The sequence below is a fragment of the Patella vulgata genome, chromosome 6 (assembly GCF_932274485.2).
Source record: "Patella vulgata chromosome 6, xgPatVulg1.2, whole genome shotgun sequence".
In the NCBI taxonomy this organism is placed as follows: Eukaryota; Metazoa; Mollusca; class Gastropoda; family Patellidae; genus Patella; species Patella vulgata.
The window spans coordinates 69,637,660-69,657,331 of record NC_065884.2 but is presented as its reverse complement, the minus strand read 5'-3'; the positions used below and the strand labels follow the sequence as shown (position 1 = coordinate 69,657,331).

General features: G+C 37.7%; 1 protein-coding gene across 1 annotated transcript in view; it reads left to right on the top strand.

Annotated features, from left to right (window-relative positions):
• Positions 1-10,142: 10,142 nt before the first annotated feature.
• The window catches only part of LOC126824022 (sodium-dependent dopamine transporter), a 90,039-nt gene continuing 80,509 nt past the window's right edge, over positions 10,143-19,672 (top strand). Inside the window, exon 1 of the mRNA XM_050553125.2 lies at positions 10,143-10,516. The gene's annotated coding sequence lies outside the window, so the exon portion shown is untranslated. The remainder of the gene's footprint in view (positions 10,517-19,672) is intronic.

The window sequence follows — 19,672 nt, the reverse complement described above, 5'->3', positions numbered from 1 at the left end:
TATGCTTCATTAACTCTTTCTTCTACCTCGTCTCATGAAATAAAAATAGTTAATATCCCGGACAGAACTGATTGGTGAACCGTAAACTTATTTCAATTAAAGAGGCATAAGTTGTTTATTAGCAACTCGTGTGTAACAATATACTGGCTTATAACCTCCACTTTGACCAGGCTATTAAACACTGCAATAGTCAGTACAGGAGAATCGCATCACACAGTACAGGAGAGAGAGAGAGGGTCATTTCGGGACTAACATATGGTTCAATTTTATTTTAATTATTCGCTTGCTCGTAGGAGTCTTTAGCATTGGGAGGAAACTGGAGGACCCGGAGAAAACACACGAGGTTGGACAGGCTACCACACCCGTTGCCACATACAACTGTGGAATCGAAACCACGCTAGTTGACTCAATGACAGACCTTATGATACAACACGCATGAGCTACCCCCCCCCCCCCCCCCCCGCAAACAAAAGCCACGAAACAAACTACGCAAACATTGCAAGCAATAAACAGCAAACGTATATCAAATCAAGTGAATGGATCCTGGCGGTTGTGGGTGGGGCAGCCGTAAGCATTCACTGCGCGGTACAGTCTCAAGTATGTAGTGACCGGAAATGACTGGATGCGCGGCTTGTCTCGAGTAGGGTCGCCTGTCCAAGCACATGTGTTTCGTCTCGAGTAGGGTCGCCTGTCTAAGCCCGTGGTTTTGTCTAGAGTACGGTCGCCTGTCCAAGCTCGTGTGTTTCGTCTAGTGTACGATCGCCTGTCTAAGCTCGTGGGTTTTGACTAGAGGAAAGTCGCATGTCGCCTGTCTAAGATCGTGCATTTTGTTTGGGAGAGGGTTGTCCGTCTAAGCTCGCGGGTTTTGTTTAGAGTACGAGTTGCCTGACTCGGATCGTGCATTTTTATTTGGGACAGGGTCGCCTGTCTAAGCTCGTACTTTTTGTCTAGAGTAGAGCCGCTCGGTGTACGCGGTTTCCCGAGGAGCAAATCCTGCACCGCTGTACACAACAACCTAACACAGTTCATATTTCCCGGTTTCAGGTCGGGTGTTCGATCCCTGCATTGGCCGAGAAAGTTCATCCAGATTTTTCGGCGTATCTTCCCCTTGTCAGTGATGCAGGACGGAGGGCCTGGCAAGGACAGCTGTCTAGTCCTTCGGGTGATACGAAAAACCGAGGTCCCGTGTATACATTGGAATGCACGTAAAAGATCCCTTGGCAGTTGGAATTCGATATAAGAGTAGGCGATAGTGCCGCTGCCCGGGCAAAATCTCCCTCATGGCACACTGTGTGGCGGATGCCCGTCTTCATTAGCCCAGTTTAGGAGCAGAACAGTAGGACGTTAAACTCCATTTCATTTCATTTCATTTTCCCGGTTTCATCCCAATGGTCTAACGCATGTGCTTTAGATCATAAGGTCTGTCATTTAATCAAGTACCGGGGTGTCGATCAGAGTCTTACATAACAAGAACGCGTGTTAACTATAATTACGTAATATATATCTCGAACGATTAGTGAGAGATATCAAATGAAATGAAATTCAATGGGGTTTAACATCCTAAGATTTAGATAAAGATTTGATCATTCTTGCTATAATAAAATAAAACCAAGTACGAACAATCCAAACCATAAGACAGAATTCGAAGTCCTAAAAAACGTTATAGCAAAATAGTGTATTCAAGCAAAATAGTGTAATCAGCAAATGGACTGCTCCTCGTGTACAAAATACACGACAAACAGTGGTAACAGGTGTAGATGATGTAAAATGAAAATATTGAAAATTTCATTCAAATTACTTAATTCCGAGCCAAGTTATGACTGTTTGTGTGCATTATGGTAACCAGGGTACTGGTACATTCGTGACTTAGCCTCGCTTTCCCATTTCTTAATTTAATTATTAAATTGCAGGTCTTTCTTTACTCCTGAAATGTTATTGAAACTATTAATTAGACATTTATTAACAAAACAAGACCATAATCAAATTTCGATGGCATCGAATACTCGAGATTTTAACTAGATTAAAACTCTTCCAGATCCTAGTGTAGTAAAGACAAGTAAAACAATATTTTGAACTATAAAATTTTATTTCAATGATTCGCTTGCGCGCAGGGGTCTTTAGCAGTGGGAGGAAACCGGAGGACCCGGAGAAAACCCACACAGTTGGACAGGCAACCCTACTCCTTGTCACGTACAACTTGGGATTCGAAACCACGCCAGTTGATTCAATGACAGGTCTCATGACACAGCGCGCACGTGCTAACCATTCGGCCCCCCCCCCCCCCGACCGACACTGAGAGACAATATCGTAATTCAGTTATTACAGCATAACTAAAATTCCAAGGATTTCACCAAGAAATGAATTATCTTAACGGCGTTCCATAAATAATTAGATATAATATTTTAAAAGCTTCTCATGCAGATCATGGTGTTATGGTGTCGATCTCAGTAAATCTCAACGATATAATCATAATACAGACAGTATATAAATTTATGTTTTAAAAAAAAAAAGCAAAAAATAATCCACTAGGGCCTATTATCTTTAGATATATTTTATTTACGAAACCATTTTATGAATTATGTTACAACTAATCATGCTGAGAAAATGTCGAGGAAGATAAAGTTCGCCGTTAAGACGCAAAGGAAATATGAAAAAAATGACGGGAGGTGTTTAAACTGTGTGTGACTTGTAGATTATTTATTATTTCTAAAGCCATTATGTTGTAATATTACATGTTAATTCGATCAGTTATAGAGATACGTCGGCCTGCTTGTAACCGTATCGCAATGTTTTACTCAGTTGTTTGTTTTACTTAAAGCCCCCAGCATACCAGAAGAAATGTTCAAGTCACAACATGGCAGAATAGAACAAAATAAGATTTAACGTTCTACTTTTCTGCGCCGAGTGGGCGAATGAAGAAGGGGGGTTGGTTTCCCGAATGGTTAGTACGTGCGCGCTGTATCATAAGGTCTGTGGCTTTTCTCTGGGTCCATCGGTCTCCTCCCACTGCTAAAGACCCCTACGAACATGCCAATTATTGAAATAAAATTGATTCATATGGTAGTCCCGAAATGATCTAGTTTTTGTTGAGTGGACGTTAAACCCCATCGCTCTCTCTCTCTCTCTCTCTCTCTCTCTCGCTAATGAAGACGGACAACCGTGTTTCCATATAGGGCTACCCTTCGTCCCATATTAAACTGCCAAGGGTTCCTTTACGTACATACCAATATGTATAGAGGATCGGGGTTTTTGGACCCATTCGAAGGATTATACACTATTCCTTTCTAGTTAATTCGATCAGTTATTATGGTTCTTTTTATTTTACCCCACGATCTTTATGCGTCTGGATACATAAAGTAATAATAATTTGGCTATCGATTTTCGTCAGACGATTCTTTACATAATAACTAATGTATTTACATTAAAATGGTAGGCTTCATTTATATGTGAATAACTTTATTTTACGTCCGATTCCACTAAAGTGGCTAGGTGTGTCTTTAAAATCGTCGGATTTTGTTATGAGCTTGTAAATAGGCTATTTGATTACATACTTTATAATATATATACATTAATGCGCCCACGTGGATTAACGCAGTGGATAAGGTCAACTCTTTCTTAAAGTGGTATTACATTTAATATATGTTGTTTGACTTTATTTTGGGGGTCACGGTGTCTAAGTGGGTAAGACGCTGGCTCGCTAGCCTGGAGGTTGGGTGTTCGATCCCTGCATTGGTCGAGAAAGTTCATCCAGATTTTCCGGCGTGGTTCCCCCTTGTCAGTGATGCAGGACGGAGGGCCTGACAAGGGCAGCTGTCTAGTCGTTTGGATGGGACGAAAAACCGAGGTCCCGTGCACAGATTGGCATGCACGTAAAAGATCCCTTGGCAGTTAGCATTCGATATAAGAGTAGGCCGTAGTGCCGCTAACCGGGAAAAATATGCCTCATAGCACACTGTATGGCGTATGCCCGTCTTCATTAGCCCAGTTCGGAGCAGAACAGTAGGACGTTAAACCCATTTCATTTCATGTCATTACTTTATTTTAGTAAATGTTATGTAAACGACTGATTTCCCCCGGTCCATTCACTTAAACATTGATTTCCCCGGTCCATTCACTTAAAAATTGTTTTTGGTTTATTATAATAAATTTATTGTAAACGGCTGGCCCCCGGATCCATTCATTTTGTCGTTCGGGGTGTATGTGTAGGCTCATTTTGTGTGGTGTCCGTAGGTTTGTCCTGTGTAATTGTTTGTGTGTGGTGCAGTCCTATACCTTTTATCTTTTCATCGTTTACCGTGAAACAAATTAGTGCAGCTTTACGGTTGTACTAATATTTCTGGATATATAGCAGCTGATTAGAGAACTTAACGTGTGTTTAGTTATAAGCCGATGAATTGCAGATCCCCTCGTGATCAATTAAAAGCAGGTTCAAAATTACCCTTAGATACCCGGTAAATACAGACATCTAGGATGTTATACCCTTATACCCGGTAAATACAGACATCTGAGACGTTATACCCTTAAATACCCGGTACATGCAGAAACCTAGGACGTTATACCCCTATACCCGGTACATTACCCTTATATACCCGGTACATGCAGAAACCTAGGACGTTATACCCCTATACCCGGTACATTACCCTTAGATACCCGGTAAATGCAGAAACCTAGGACGTTATACCCCTATACCCGGTACATTACCCTTAGATACCCGGTAAATGCAGAAACCTAGGACGTTATACCCCTATACCCGGTACATTACCCTTATATACCCGGTAAATACAGAAACCTAGGACGTTATACCCCTATACCCGGTACATTACCCTTAGATACCCGGTAAATACAGAAACCTAGGACGTTATACCCCTATACCCGGTACATTACCCTTATATACCCGGTAAATACAGAAACCTAGGACGTTATACCCCTATACCCGGTACATTACCCTTAGATACCCGGTAAATGCAGAAACCTAGGACGTTATACCCTTATACCTGTTAAATTACCCATATACCCGGTAAATTACCCATATACCCGGTAAATTACCCATATACCCGGTAAATTACCCATATACCGGTAAATGTAGAAACCTAGGACACTATACCCTTATACCTGTTAAATTATTATTACCCTTATACCTGTTTGTACGTGACAAGGAGTAGGGTCGCGTGTCCAACCTCGTGGGTTTTCTGTGGGTCCTCCGGTTTCCTCCCACTGCTAAAGATCCCTACGCGCAAGCGAATTATTGAAATAAAATTAAACCATGTGTTAGTCCCGAAATGACTTAGTTTGTATCTCTCTCTCTCTCTCTCATTCTCTCTCTCGCTCTCTCTCTCTTATACCTGTTAAATTACCCTTATACCCGGTAAATTACCCTTATACCCGGTAAATTACCCATATATCCGGTAAATTACCCGGTATATTACCCATATAACCGGTATATTACCCATATACCCGGTAAATGCAGAAACCTAGGACGTTAAACTCTATATCATTTTATTGGATATAAAGTCTTCTCTAAAGTGAAATAGAGCCAGCAGCGTGAGTTCGATTGGCTCATGCACACGGTCGATTGGCTCTAAATAAATTTCTAAACTGGGGCAAGATATCTATGGATCCAGAGAGCGTTCTGGTATAACAAAAAAGATAAAAACGTAATGATTTTTGCTATTTACAAAAATAAACTCTTTTATTACTTCTTCCCACCGTGTTTACTTTGACAGTCGACCATTAGTTGGGAGATATGTTTAAAAATCCCCCCGCCATCGTCTCTATTTAAAATAGCTTTACTAGTTTGTCGTGTGAAGCGAATGGATTTGATATGTAAACGTGGACTATTCTTGGTGTCCGTTTAATCACAATTCAATATAAAGAAAGAAATTAAAGAAGTCTATGACAGAGAGAGAGAGAGAGAGAAAAAGAGAGAGAGAGGGAGAGAGATGGTAGAGAGAGAGAGAGAGAGAGAGAGAGAGAGAGAGATGGGGTTTAACGTCCACTCGACACAAATTAGGTCATTTCGGGACTAACACATGATTCAATTTTATTTCAATAATGCTCTTACGCGTAGGGGTCTTTTTAGTAGTGGGAGGAAACCAGAGGACCCGGAGAAAACCCACGAGATGGGACAGGCGACCCTACTCCTTGTCACGTACAACAAGGGAATCGAAACCCCGCCAGTTGACTCAATGACATACCGTATGATACAGCGCGCACGTGCTAACCATTCGGTCATCCAACCCCCAGGTGGGTAGAGAGAGGGATGAAAGAAAAGAGAGAAATAAAAGAACTTTAATATCTCGCTAACACAACACCTTGGTTATTGTCAGACTAATAATGAAAGCAATTTAATTACTCGATTAAACAACACCTCGGCAAGCTATGAATCACACTGTTAGTGAGCGACCGCCATAGTGATTGAGTCAACACAGTACAAAAATAATACGGGGGACTATCTAGTCTTTCAGATGGGACGAAAAACCAAGTTCCAACCTTGCTCGTAAAAGAAATCTTGATGCATGGTAGAAGGAAACGCCAACAAAAGGACGGAGGGCCTGGCAAGGGACAATAAATAGCCAGTTCGCATAGTACGAAAAACCCATGTCCCTTGTACACATTGGCGTGCACGTAAAAGATCCCTTGACAGTTGGAATTCGAATAAGAGTAGACCGTAATACAGATATCCGGGATAAATTTCCCTCATAGCACACCGTATGGCGTTTGTACGTCTTCATTAGCACAGTCGGAGCAGAAAACTATGACTTTCAACCCCATTTTATTTGATCTGAATATATTTCGTTTTAATGTTTATATTTTAGATATGTCATTTTCCTCTGTTATGACCTAACGTTATTGTAACAGCATAGTAACGCATTAAAATGGCCTGACGATTCGTTTGATAACGATGAAAGTATACTAGCCAAAAAATTAATTTTTAGTGTTTTTTCTCTAATATTTGAATTTTACTTATATGTTTAAACACACACTATTCAAGAGCCAAATCTGCATATGACAGGCCTTTCTTTGGGCCTGAAATGTTATATAAACTATTAATTAGACATTTATTAACAAAACAAGACCATAATCGACTCTCTATCGCATCGGATAGTCTAGATTTTAACTAGATTAAAACGGTTCGCCATTTAAAAATTTAATTTAAAAATGAGAAAGCGAGGCTAAGTCCCGATTATACAAGTGCCTTTGTTACCACTGTGCACACATTTTGTCAAAACTACAAACAATGATAACTGGGCTGAGAATGAAGTAATTTGAGTGAAATTTTCAATATTTCCTTTTTTTATCATCTATTTTTGAATTATTATAGCAAGAATGACCAACTCTTTATTAAACTCTTAACTAATGTATCTTTAACTGAGAGTTATATCGTTTTATATATTTTTATTTTATTATTAAAGTTACAATTTCATATTTTCTAAGAAAGTCAAAACATAATTATTTCTATGTCTTTTGCTCAATAGGTTGTCAACTGACTATTATACGATCATAGGTGACATTCTCACATTTAAAACTCATTTACATCGGAAATAATAACACAATTACCTCCCAATTACCCCCCTTGTTTTCTATTCTCCACCATGGAGTAACTATCTTCAAACGTTTGAATTTGAAGATGAAAATGATATTTTTGCCAATTTCTCAACTGGCAATAGTGAATTCTAGGATTAATAGGATTATTCTTTAACAAGGTAGGACTGTTTATAGATACCATCTATTTTAGGGCTTTATTTTAATACATTTTAAAAATATAACTTAAAAATATGAAATTGTAACTTTAAATGTCTGATGATCCCGGTAGTGGGTGAAAGCGCTAGCTAAGATGAAATTAGTTTTTTCTTACTAAAAACCTCATATTTCTATATCCTCTTACCCGAGAGTAGAATCTTTTTATATATCAATTCAGGGGCGGATCCAGGAATTTTTGCAGGAGGGGGTTTGCCAGATACCCCCACCCCCCTCCCGCATGGTCTCTATCGTCATTTTGGCGTATATACATACACATTGAGCTTTTTAAGCAGAGAAATTCAACACCTCGTTTGACGTCAATTTTTTATTATGAATTAATACAATGACATTGTGATTCAATTTCATGGATGCAAAGCATTAATTGTGATATCACATAATGTCTATATCATTATCTCGTGCTTTGACTGCCCATCCTGTCCCACATCTGACGATAAAGGATAAAGCACACGGCCGAGAAACTTTTCTCATAAAAAAGTGTTGATTTACAAGTGTTGGATCCGCCCCTATCATGTCTATTTAATATACTAATGAGGGTGTGTTCGGCTAACATTACTACCCCGGGGGGTCTGATGCCCCAGTGATCTACAGACCTACATACAACACAGACATTAACGTCCAAACCTTTTTTTATTAATTTAATTTATCAGATGTGTAATTTATTCGAGTCTATATTTAGCAGTAGTCTCTGTCATTTTAAGACCACCTACCAATATGTCAGCCCATTAATCAGTAGGTTATCTGATTCAACTCCGTGTAATATAGGAACTATTTCATTATGTGGATTGTTTTAGCGGATTGATACAATCTGTAATTGTGATATTTCTCATCTTGCTATTGTCATGTGGATGATTGATTTATGATTTCGTTCCGGATAAAAATGACGAATGGTTTTCATAATTTATATAATACCCAGCATTGACGTCATTATTTCTATCATATAGTAGCTTGGCGCCATCCTAACACATTATAACGATTTGGTATCTGTTAAAAGAACTGGGGAGCTTCGGTGGCTCAGTGATTAAGGGGCTGGCTCGCTAACTTGGTGGTCCTAGGGTCTTTAGTAGTGGGAGGAAACCGGGGGACCCTGAAAAAAACCAGGCAGTTGGAAAGGCAAACCTACTGCTTGTCACGTACAACCTTGGACTCGAAACCACGCAAGTTGACTTAATGACAGACCTAATGATACAACGCGCACGCGCTAACCATTCGGCCACCCAACGCCTCTCGGGAGTTAACGTCTTGATTTCCCCTTTTCAGTGCACTAGCCTGACAGGGAACGACGTATTCGTTCGGATGGGACGAAAACCCGGGTCCCGTGTACACCAAATTTGAATTCGAAATAAGAATAGGCCGTTGCACCGCTGTCCGCGCGAAACCCTCTCTATAGAACACGTTAAACTTCATTTCATTTCGTAAAACGAACTGTTAGGGTTTTTTTTTTCAATTTTTCTGCTAGGCCTATATTTGGTTAGATAATTTGTCCTGGAAATTCAAAAGTCAGTTCATGGATTTATAAGGCATGAACTTGCAACATTACATTTCCTTTAAATGTGACCTTTACGTTCTACATATTCTGACCGGGATGGGTGGGACACTGGGGGTCGTTTGGTCTAATGTGTGCGCGTTAGATCATAAGGTTTGGCATTAAGTCAAGTGGAGTGGTTTCGATCGCATGTAGGGTAGGGTCATTTCTGGACTAAAATATATTTTATTGGTTTTTTTTTTTTAAATTTTAATAATCCGGTTTCGCTTAGGGTTCTTTGCTATTGGAGAGAACTGCATAATATCCTGGAAATATCTACAGCACACGCGTTTTACAACTCGGCTACCCAATACCCTATATACAATGGGCGTGAGTGTTTGGCGCTGCCGTGGTCGCCATTGTGAAAGGTGTTAATATGAACATATATTTGTTGTTTACAGTTGCTGTGACAACAACTAGCTTATCTCGTGATCATACAACTTGTCAAACAGATAACAAATCTCACTTTTACAACACGCTTTCATCAATTAAATATTTTAAACACAAAATCCACAAATGATGTTCACACTAATACGACACAATTTGTTGAATGGGGGAGGCTTATTGTCTATTTGACAAGAATTTCACACAAGGAACCGCTTTCTAAGTTTCCCAAATTAAACCAATTTAAAGCGTTACACAACTATAATACATAATATTTACATGTGTGTGTTGGTTCAGCTTTTGTTTAGGTTTACGCGGGAAACAATACACCACTCATTCCTGGGAAAATTAGCACCAAATATTCAGAAATAGACCATGTTTACTTGTTGAACGAGTGAAATGGAATAATCGAGGCTAAACACGGGATGGTTTATTTACCAAACTGTACGAAGTCTGATAGTTCCCGAGTAAAAACGCCGAGGGCGGAAGTTTTTGAGTTAGTTGTCATTTAATATTTGTGTCAGAATAAGTTAAGACTTCTAATAGAGGCGAATTATGCCTGGGGTTAAGAATTACCGCTTGTTTCCTGTAGAATCTCTCAGTTTCCACGTGTTTGGGCACTCTGTACAAGAAGTATCACCTGACCGAGTCGGCTATCATATATTATTACTAGTTTAAGTAGCAATAACTCGACATCTTCATACACTCATTAAATATCTGGACATTATCAACATTGGAAGCAGGGATAATCGTTAAAGTGGATATTTCATCTTTAGGATATTATTTTCAACCTGGTCGGATTAATACAGAAACAATTTGTTGATCTATCCAGAAAGCCAAACAGCTCAGGTGAGTTCTGTAGTTTATTTCTTACCTTGATTATGCAGATTCAATCTGGGCTCGAAACTTAGAGAGAAAGAGAGAGAAATGGGGTTTACCGCCCACTCGACACAAACTAGGTAATTTCGGGATTAACATGGTTCAGCTTTATTTTAATAATTCGCCCGGGGCTTAACGCCCACTCGACACAGACTAGGTCATTTCGGGATTAACATATGGTTCAATTTAATTTTAATAATTCGCTTGTGCGTAAGGGTCTTTAGCAGTGTGTGCGGGGGGGGGGGGGCTTAACCGGAGGACCGGAGAAAACCCACATGGTTGGACAGGCGACCCTACTCCTTGTCACGTACTATCGGGGAATCGAAACCACGCCAGTTAACTCAATGACAGACCTTATGATACAACGCGCACGCGCTAACAATTCAGCCATCCACCTCCCTGAGCTCGAAACATAATCGCGTATTTGTGCTTCTGAAATTTTCGTATGTTGAAAAATAAATGAAACGGAATGGAACTGGATTTAATGACCTACCGGGCTATAGCTGATAGGAGTACGTCATGCAGTGTAGCATGAGGGAACCAGGCGGGACAATTCCGAGAAAATCTCCCAGTCAACACTGGGATCGAACCCAGACCACCTGGTTAGTCAGACAGCACCCAACTCATTCAACAATTGGAACCTCTGTGGTCAATTCCATTACATATTTTCCCTTATTTTTTTTATATAAGTACATTATTATTAGAGAATTACACGATTTCAATGAGTCAAATACTAAAAACATATGTTTTATTTAACTGTTAAACACTAACTCTCTGTTGTGATTTCAACATAAAATTATAATCATTAGTCTTGGCTTTTAACAAGACACGTGAATTAAGTCCACTTAAATAAGTTTTTATTATTTTTGTTGAGTATATATTTCTGATTTTACCTTGATGTCCTGAATATATAAGTGAAACGAAAGGGGGGGGGGGGCTATACGTCATCAACCAGATATACGTCATGAACTTGATATAAACGTCATGAACTTGCTGACATCACTAACTAGGCATGATTAGATTAGGGACCCGCTGTGTCTCGATGAGTAACGAGCCGGCTTGCAAGCAAACCAGTAGGGGTTTCCATTTCGCTCCTGGTGTAGGCCTCGAAAGATCCTTTCGATTTAGCGAGGTGATACCCCCTCCCTCCCACCACACACACACACACACACACTTGGCAGCTGTGCCGGAGGTTGGTTGCGATTAATTTAATTTCACTAAAGTCCTCTACACCTCTGCGAATTATTGAAATAAATCTTAACCTAGTCTGTGTTATAGTCTCTCTGACGTAATTATCCAGTCATATAATACCCGGGGCGATGGCTGTGCGTGCTGTATCATAAGGCTCGTCATAGAGTCAACTGGCGTGATCTCGAATCCCCGGTTGTACGTGACAGGGAGTAGGGTCGACTGTACAACCTCGTGGGTTTTCTCCCTTCGCGCAAGCGAATTATTGAAATAAAATTAAACCATTTGTTAGTCCCGAAATGATCTAGTTTGTGTCGACTGGACGTTAAACCCAATTTCTCTCTCTCATATAACCCTATTAAAATTGTTATATTACCAACCACACAAGGCCTTGTAAGCTTCCATAATATTAATCAAATCTTAATTTCCAAAATTTACGTCATTATTTACACTACTGTAAGCTCTAACAACATCGGTATATTTACACTACAGTAAGCTTCAGCATTCCTAGACCTTGTCTGCGATATCACGATAATGAAAGCGGACGTTAAACGATCAAGGTAATGATAAAGGTAATTTAACAGGGTAACTCGTTTAGCTGAGGTGACTGTGTTGTTTTTTTGTTATTTTAAAAAAAAGGGGAAGAAATGCCAGCTAAACCATTAAATCGTCATGGTCATGCGATATCATTTATTCTGGAAGCAGAGGCTAAACACCAAACAGCAAGCAAATCTCAGGTTTGGCGCCCATTCTGCACACAGAGATCCGCCTACTTCATACTTCGAAAATAGATCTCTGCTCTAAATGGCTGCCATATCTAACAATTAGTATACTGTTAAATAATCTGTTATACGCACAAAGACTAAATAAAAATTTTCAAATTTAGAAAATGGAAGCAGAATAAATACTTAACAAAATCGTCGATTTATGACTTAAAATGTCAGTCAACTAGCTAATAGCCCCGTCAGATCGGGTGGCGTCCTTACTGCGCTGCTTCGGGGACGGAAAATTGTCTCATCAGAGCGCGCCAAGATCGCCATACGCGTTTCTTTTGAGCATGTTCAAAGTCAACGCCAAGGTTCTGCGATCTGGCCTGGAAAGCTGTGAGAACGGGCCTTTTTTTCAAGTTTGTAATTCTTTGGGACATCTTCGCGTGTTGTCTTCACGTTTTCCAGCGATCGTGTGTGCTTTCTGGTTGCAGTACGGTCGGAGCAGCGCCGTAAGGACGCCACCCCGGTCTGACGGGGGCATTAGTGTCTATTCTCAAGTGCTTAAGTTATGTAAGAGGTTTAGCCTTGAATAAATATAAAGAATTAAAAAAAAAAAAAAAAAATACTCTACCTACATTTCCTAAAGCTACGGTTTGCAAAAAAATATACCCACCAACAACAACAACAACAAAAAAAAACAACTCCCAATCCAACATCAAAGCTTAAACAAGTCAAGTTGAACTCCTTAAACAAGAACGTGAACGGAAACAATTAATACAGCGTTGTTTGTAATGGAACATGAAGTTTTAATTTCAAATAAAACGGCAATAGAACAAAACGAAATGATGATTGTATTATATTTCAGTTCATGTCAAGTTCCATTTCTGAACTTCTATTGATGTAAACGATATGTTTTTAAATATGTCTCTATTGTTTATAGATTTCATTGAGATCTTTTAAAAAAGGAAATGAGATATAATTAAATATTGATAATTTGTTGTTCGACTTGTGGAGTGATATTGAAACTGGGTTTGAAGATAATGCGTGGGATGAGTGGTCGAGTTTTAAGATAACCTGTAAGACGTGTTACAGTCCCAGTAGCCTATATCTGTAATATATAATACAATGTATAAACTATGGTGTAGCATAGTGACCTGGTTACAGGTTAACACTACACAGAAACAAAAAAATGACTTAAAATGGGATTTAACGTATGGAAGGGTATTGCTGCCAATATTAAATGCTCTGCTAAAATGTGTTTTCTATTGATTTCGTGTAAAAAGTACAAAGTCAAACATTTGTCATTTGTTACATTACATTTGACGTTTTACATTTAACTTTGGCCTTAGAGGTCTTTTTACTTCATCATTACCGGTTTTAGGACATTGTACATTGTACTTTTTACATATAATCAATGGAAAAGATATTTTAGCAGAGCATTTAATATTGGCAGCGACATCCTTCCATATTAACGCACTATCTTTCTGCACCAACTTTGCTAATGAAATGAAATGAAATGAGGTTTAACGTCCTTCTGTCCTGCTCCGACTAGGCTAATGAACACGGCTAATGGAGAGAGAGAAAAATGGGGTTTAACGTCCACTCGACACAAACTAGGTCATTTCGGGACTGACATATGGTTCAATTTTATTTCAATAATTCCCTTGCGCGTAGGGGTCTTGCTCTCTCCTCAATCCTGCAGCATAGACCTTCTCATGATCGAAACAGGGAACTTCGAGGTAATGAGCCCGTGCAATAATAACCGCGGCACTGTGACCCATTTACAGTAAGTATTTTTATATTATATGAAAAGATCATAGGAATGGCGTTAAATGTAATAAGTAAGTTTATGATCAAATCTGTGTTATATGTAATAGGCCTATAGAAAGTCATGTTTATACAACATTGGTTTTACAGTTTTTACAGTTGACTATAAACCCCATAACTACCATTGACCAACTAACCAAAACGTCTATATTACTAATACAATATATTTTATAGTATCATCATACTCTGTCGGTAGCTTTATAAGAGATTACTGGGACGGCTATCCACCACTTTCCAATATTACCAGAATAATATACGTGTACTTATATTATTTTATAGTATAATCATACTTTATGTGGAATCTGTATTTACAGCGGAGTCATGTTTTAAAGGGACAATAACACCCTTACTGGCTTGACAGCTCCAGAAAATAAAAATTAGCCTTATAATAAGTACTAGATGTTTAAGTGTCCTACCTGTTGTGTAAATTATCCATTAAATCCTATTTTACTTGTCAAGAGGGTTCAAAAATATTTTTAAACCCAAGTCACATTTGAAAAGCGTTACGTCATGCTTTTCAAATCTCTTAGTTGAATTTTTCGAATTTTTTTAAATTAGGTGTGTTAAGATGAAATTTATATCATCAATTAATTGGAATATGGTAAAATAGTACAATTTGTTGATCAGAATAAAGATTAGGACATATTATTCAGTTACAACAAGAGTGGTATTGAGCCTTTAAAGATACATTAGTTAAGAGTTTGATAAAGAGTTGGTCATTCTTGCTATAATAATTAAAAAATAGATGATAAAAAAAGGAAATATTGAAAATTTCACTCAAATTACTTCATTCTCAGCCAAGTTATCATTGTTTGTAGTTTTGACAAGATGTGTGTACAGTGGTAACAAAGGTACTGGTATAATCGGGAATTAAATTTTTAAATGGCGAACCGTTTTAATCTAGTTAAAATCTCGAGTATCCGATGCCATCGAGAGTCGATTATGGTCTTGTTTTGTTTATAAATGTCTTATTAATAGTTTATATAACATTTCAGGCCTAAAGAAAGACCTACAATAGGCAGATTTAGCTCTTGCATAGTGTATTTTTAAGCGACAAGTTTTCTTCTAGAAATAAAATGAAACTATAGATAGAACTTTACAGTTTGTATTTTCTCATAAACCTCGATTTTCACTTAGATTTGTGTTATGTATATACACAACATTTTTGTTTTTCTTTGAGCAAGAATATTAATTCATGAATTGAGGTGTTGTGTTCGATTTATGGCATGGAAAGGTTGATAAAGATTAATAGATGAATAAAATAGGGAAGTAGAATAGTAGAGTAGAGTCAATCAAATAAAATTACTTAAAGGGTATCAAGATAAATGAAATGGGGTTAACGTCCTACTTTTCTTCACCTACCGATAACGGGCATACGTTATACAATGTGCTATGAGGGAAATTTTGCCCGAACGACACTACGACCTACTCTTATTTCGAATTCCAACTGCCAAGGGTTAGTTTACGTGTATGCCAGTGTGTACACGGGTCCTTGTTTTTTGTGCCATTCGAACGACTAGACACTGTGATATTTACTGGATTAGAACCTAGTCTGCTGCTTCTGATTAAATCACAAAATGGATAATCGAGACTATGTTTTTTTTATCGTAAATACTTTAGTAATGATGATCGAGGCTTGGCTCAAAATTCAATCGCTAGATACACGATTCAGGGAGGATCAATTTGACTGACATTTTCATTAAATTACCGTTACATTATCTAGTTTTTAACTATTATAGTGAGAACTACCAGCCCTTTATCTTATCTCCCATAATGTATCTTAAAAGGTACATATTAAAATAAGTCGCTACTTTAAACACTTCAGTATTTTTGTAAGCACCTACAGCACCGGGTGAAGGACAATGAACTTTGAGAACCTGTGTATGTTTTTAAAAATAGAGCGGATTTTATTTGTGTTTAATTTGTTGACGTACACCTGAGATCAATCTAATCCTACAGCTAGTACAGAGTATTTATAAACCATCGTTAAAATAAAACAACACAAGAATAAAAAAACTCAGCATTGTTTCTCTGTTAAGTCTTCAGGTTCTTTTTAAGATCAGAAATCAGGTTTCTGTCTGGCAACTGTTTTTAACATTAAAATTATGAAGTTGACGCCATTGGTGCTGTAATGTTTACATTATTAGATCGTGGTGGCACATAGAATACTTCACGAACGATGTTTAATATGAACGGGTAAATTAACACGTAATAGCTATTTTATTATCTAGTTTCGTTTCAACACTTTTGCTTTTAAGGCTACTAAATCAGAATTAAAATATTTTGAAGATTTTGTTATCTACAAAATATGTTGACGCCGCGCTGTATAGCTGTCAGGAAATATTATATGTCTATTATATTAAAACACAATTTATATGGAAAACAATCACTGAGTTTATTTCACACTAAGTTTCAACAAGTTCCTCTTGTCGTTCTCAAGTTGTTGTTGTTGTTGTTTATTACAGATTTAACGTCCAATACAATAAATATGATATTATGGACAGGTTGATTTAATTAAATTATTTACACTTGAAAATTGTTAAAACACTAAATAAAAAAGTCCTCGGATATCAAAAGTTTCTTAAAAGACACTTATAAATTCGCTGGCGTGAGAAGAGAGGGTGGGTCATCTTCTCCCTTTGTCAAAATAAAGTTAAAACAGGAGGTCCGGCCAGCTGAGTGACGTTTGGCTTCATCAGAGCGGATAGAAAAGAATCCGCTGTTCGTAATGATCGTATAATAGCAAGAAATCAAATTTTATACAACAAGGTAACAAAAACAGTAACTAATCTGAAACCTTCAAAGTAATAATGAAAAGAACAATAATAACAATACAAAATGGACATCAAAGATACTGATTAAGGATTAATTAAGATATTATAACTCCTCGGAAGATATAATCTCTCGTCTCTATTTAAAGTTCAGGCTTAAATCTCTTCATTTGGATGGCTTCTTGTAGTTTTCTGGATTTCTTGTTTATTATGTGAGGTATACACAGTTATATTGTCCCAGTCGGTGCTGGGGTGGCCGAATGGTCTCAAACGTGTGCTTTAGATCATAAGGTCTGTCATTGAGTCAAGTGACATAGTTTCCACTCCCGCCTTTATGTGACAAAGAATAGAGTTGCCTGTCCAACCCCATGGGTTTTCCCCGGGTATTCCCGATTCCGCACACTAAAGACCCCTACGCGCAAGCGAATGAGCGAGATAAAATTGAACCAGATGTGAGTCCCGAAATGACATAGTTTGTGTCGAATGGACGTTAAACCCCATCTCTCTCCCCAGTTTTAAGTTATATATGCGTATGGAACTATATATTTGATTTTGTAGAGGCACAGATTCAGGTACCAGACTTTGTTTCCAGACACCGATTGAGTTCAGCATACCAGAAAATAGCTTCCACATTTTGTTTTGTCGAAGAATATCACTATTGATAATATTAATGATATTCTTGGTTCTATAGATTTAAAGGGATATTATGGGAGATTAGATAATTAGTTGACAGTTCTCGCTATTAGAGTTAGAAAATAGATAGCGTAAATAGAATGTGCCGAAACGTTCAGGCAAATTGCTCCACTCTGAAATGAGATTTTAGGTTTTGAATTTTAGGCTATAGCCTCGATTACCATAACAATAGTAGATACGATAAAAAAAAACAAAGTCTCGATTATCTATCCATTTTTCCGTTTAATTATTTTTCAGAAAATGTTTTCCAATACGCTAAATATCGCAGGCTAGCAATGACATCTGGAGTTTATTATGGTCTTGATAAGTTAATTATTGTCTAATTAAACATACATTATGCAAGAGCTAAATCTGCCAATTGCATGTCTTTCTTTAGGCCTGAAATGTTATCGAAATTATTAATTAGACGTTAATTAACTTATCCAGACCATAATCAACTCTCGATGTCATCGATAGCCATCGATATTTTCTGGATTAGAATCCGATCTGCTGCCTAACGATCATTGATAATTAAATGAATAACAGACACTATGTTCTTTTTATCGTACCGACTTCAGTACTGATGATCAAGGCTAGACCGAAAATTCAATCGCTAAAATCTCGGTTCAGAGTGGATCAATTTGACTGACATTTTCAGCAAATTGCCTTTACATTATCTAGTTATTAACTATTATAGTGAGAACTGCCAGCTCTTATCTAATCTCCCATAATGTATCTTTAATAATTTAGATAACATTTCAGGCCTAAAGAAAGACCTGCAATAGACAGATTTAGCTCTTGTTTAATGTATGTTTAAATAGGAATCTTGATATTAGTGAGATATGTGGTACCATTGATTGGTCTTGACGATTCTTGTTTCTAGTTGACCTGGACTATACAACAAATGTTTTGTGAAGTTGGTTGTGTAAATTTGTATTTTCACTGTAAAGGGCAACACTTTGTGAAGTATAAAAATAATTGCCTCGACTATCGGTTACATCAAACAATGACGGTAGTTGAAAGAGTGCTTTGTACGTTTTATCATAAGATCTGCCCAACCTCGTTGATTTAACCACATGTTAGTCTCAGAATAACCTGGGTGTGTCGAGTGGACGGTAAACTCTCTCTCTCTCTCTCTCGATCGATTCCCAGTTTGTACGTGGCAAGGGGTAGGGTCGCCTTCCAACCGCGTGGGTTTTCTCCGGATCCTCCGGTTTCCTTCCACTGCTAAAGAACCCTACGGGCAAGCGAATTATTGAAATAAAATACAACCGTATGTTAGTCCCGAAATGACTTAGTTTGAGTCGAGTGAACGGTACTCTCTCTCTCTCTCTCTCTCCCTCTCTCTCTCTCTCTCTGGAGTATTATCACATCTAACCTATTGTTTCATTGATTGCTATAGAATGTAAGCATAGTGAACGTCATATTATGACATCGGTTGGTCTAACTTTCTAGCCAAAAACTATAATATTATATGGCTTCCACTATGCAAGTCTTAGGACTTCATTTGCAGTTTGTGGTTTGAAAGTTAGACCAATCAGTTTACAGTATGCATTTATTGCGTTTTAAAGTGTGTATTTATAGATCTATATTTACAATAATCGTTTTACAGTGTATATTTGTAGATACTATATTTCATTAAGCGTTTTACGGTGTATATTAATATATACTATATTTACAATAATCGTTTTACAGTGTATATTTGTAGATACTATATTTCATTAAGCGTTTTACAGTGTGTATTAATATATACTATATTTACAATAATCGTTTTACAGTGTGTATTAATATATACTATATTTACAATAAACGTTTTACAGTGAATATTTATAGATACTATATTTACAATAAGCGCTTTACAGTGTGTATTTGTAGATACTATGTTTACAATAAGCGTTTTACAGTGTGTATTTATAGATACTATATTTACAATAAGCGTTTTACAGTGTATATTTATA